Below are 2,621 nucleotides of genomic sequence, written 5' to 3'. Positions count from 1 at the left end.
TCCTGAGTACTGTGGGGGGGTGTTGTGTTGTGTTGTGTTGTGTTGTGTTGTGTGTGTGTGTGTGTGTGTGTGTGTGTGTGTGTGTGTGTGTGTGTGTGTGTGTGTGTGTGTGTGTGTGTGTGTGTTGTGTGCGTAAACAGCCTGGATATATCTATCTGAGTACTGTGGGGGGTGTGTTGTGTTTTGTGTGTGTGTTGTGTTGTGTGCGTAAACAGCCTGGATATATCTATCTGAGTGTTGTGTTGTGTGCGTAAACAGCCTGTGGTAAACTGATGAAGATCGCTGGACCGGAGACGGTGAAGACCTCTGGGACACGGTTTTGGAGCCTGGATGACAGATCCACAGGCCTCCCCTACAAACAATAGGGTGAGGAGAGAGGAGGGAGGAGGGGAGGGTGGAGGGGGGGTGAGGAGAGGGAGGGAGGGAGGAGGGTGGAGGGAGGGTTGAAGGGGGGTGAGGAGAGAGAGGGAGGGAGGAGGAGGGTGAGAGGGAGGATTGAAGGGGGGTGAGGAGAGGGAGTGGGAGTGGGAGTGAGGGATGAGGGAGGGAGGGGTGGAGGGAGGGTTGAGGGGTGGTGAGGAGAGGGAGGGAGTGAGGGATGAGGGGAGGGAGGGGTGGAGGGGAGGGTTGGGGGGTGAGGAGAGGAGGGAGGGATGAGGGGAGGGAGGGGTGGAGGGAGGGTTGAGGGGGGGTTGAGGAGAGGGAGGGATGGGAGTAAGGGATGATGGGAGGCAGGGATGTGGGGGAGGGAGGGAGGGATGTGGGCAGGGAGGGAGGGAGAGGGATGGATGAGGGACGGGAGGGAGGGAGGGATGAGGGGAGGGAGGGATGAGGGATGGATGGATGAGGGGAGGGAGGAAGGGTTAGATGAGGTACATGTGTATTTGACGACAGCAAATGTGAACAATCTTCCTCCTGTAGAACTGATAGACATGACATTCTATTAGTCAGTTGCTCATCAGAACCTAGAACCGCGTGTGCTAGAGCAGGGCTGGAGCGAAAGCGTCCACAACCCAGTGACTCTCCAAGAGGAGGGGAGGCCACCAGTGGTCTAACTACATCATAATCTACTGCTGTATCCAGTGATGGAAAGGCATTTCAGACAGCCAAAAAAGCATTTCAGACAGCCAAAAAAGCATTTCAGACCGCCAAAAAAGCATTTCAGACAGCCAAAAAAAGCATTTCAGACAGCCAAAAAAGCATTTTAGACAGCCAAAAAAGCATTTTACACCAAAGAGTTTGTAGCAACGTTCTACCTCTTCTGCTATGTTTTTCTACCTGTAGATAAAAGGTTTTAAATTTTTAAATTAGACCTTTAAATTGTTAATGATGGTATTGTGTTCCAACCCAGGTCTGGTACATGGATAGCTACACCAACAACAAGATCGTCAAAGAGTACAAGTCCATAGCAGACTTTGTTTCCGGGGTCGAGTCTCGAACCTACAACCTGCCGTTCAAGTGGGCCGGGACCAACCACGTGGTGCACAACGGCTCTCTGTACTACAACAAGGTCCAGAGCAACATCGTGGTGTGTTACTGTTTCCGAGACTGGGCGCGTTGTGACCCAGAGACCCTGGGACGCCAGCTTCCCACAACGTCTGCCCTTACACCTGGGGAGGCTTCTCCGACATAGACCTCATGGCGACGAGCTGGGTCTGTGGGCCGTCTATGCCACCAATCAGAATGCCGGAAACATCGTCATCAGCCAGCTCAACCGGAACACTACAAATCCTCGGAACATGGAACACGGAATATTTCAAGCGGGCACGCGGGGAGTCCTTTATGATCTGCGGAACACTCTACATCACCAACTCTCACCTGACTGGTGCTAAGGTTTACTACCAGTACTCCACCAAGACATCCAGCTAAGTACACAGACATCCCCTTCCATAACCAGTACTTCACATGTCCCATGTTGGGCTAACGCCAGGGACCGGGCTCTGTACGGCTGGAACAACGGACACCAGGTTCTGTTCAACATCACGTTGTTCCACATCATCAAGACAGAGGATGAATCCTGAGGAGGAAGAACTGATAGGATCTCAGAGGAACCCACTGGAGACACTGACTAACATTCCTGGTGTTCCGGTGTTCTGGTGTTCCGCCAGTCATTGATTCGAGGTTCTATTGTTGTGTCTCTCCATTTTCTTTTTGCTCTCTTCTTTTGACAATCCATCTTTGGCCTCTTGTTTTCTTTTCAAATTCCTAATGCAAGGCTTAACATTGATAGTTTCCTGGATGGCCAGGGTATCGAAGACTTTGGCCTGCAAACTCTGGAAAAACTGGATAAAGTCTCAGCACACTTCCTGTCGAATGCAAATGTATTGTAATAGTAGTTTGGCCTCCAAAAAGCATGACAAACTCTCAGCTGCTCTACACTCGACCCTGTAAGTCTGAGACCATGAGAGATTTGGTGTATTTTAATTCAAGCCAGTCAATTCAGGAAGTAAACTGAAATTCCTATTGAATAATTGAAAAAAAAGCCATCTACTTTTGATAATATTTCAATAAACTGAAAAGGTGTAAAAGTTTTGGAATTGTACATTTAAAACACTTCCTGAATTGACTTACTTCAATTCCAATTGAACCCAACCCTGATTGGGTGGTTTTGGGTAACATGC

General features: G+C 49.8%; 1 pseudogene; it reads left to right on the top strand.

The window, feature by feature from the left end:
- Nucleotides 1-258: 258 nt before the first annotated feature.
- LOC135566110 (noelin-3-like) lies at nt 259-2,021 on the top strand (annotated as a pseudogene).
- The last annotated feature ends 600 nt before the right edge of the window (nt 2,022-2,621 follow it).

Source organism: Oncorhynchus nerka, unplaced genomic scaffold (assembly GCF_034236695.1).
Source record: "Oncorhynchus nerka isolate Pitt River unplaced genomic scaffold, Oner_Uvic_2.0 unplaced_scaffold_7166, whole genome shotgun sequence".
NCBI lineage: Eukaryota > Metazoa > Chordata > Actinopteri > Salmoniformes > Salmonidae > Oncorhynchus > Oncorhynchus nerka.
This window is presented reverse-complemented; position numbering and strand designations above follow the sequence as displayed.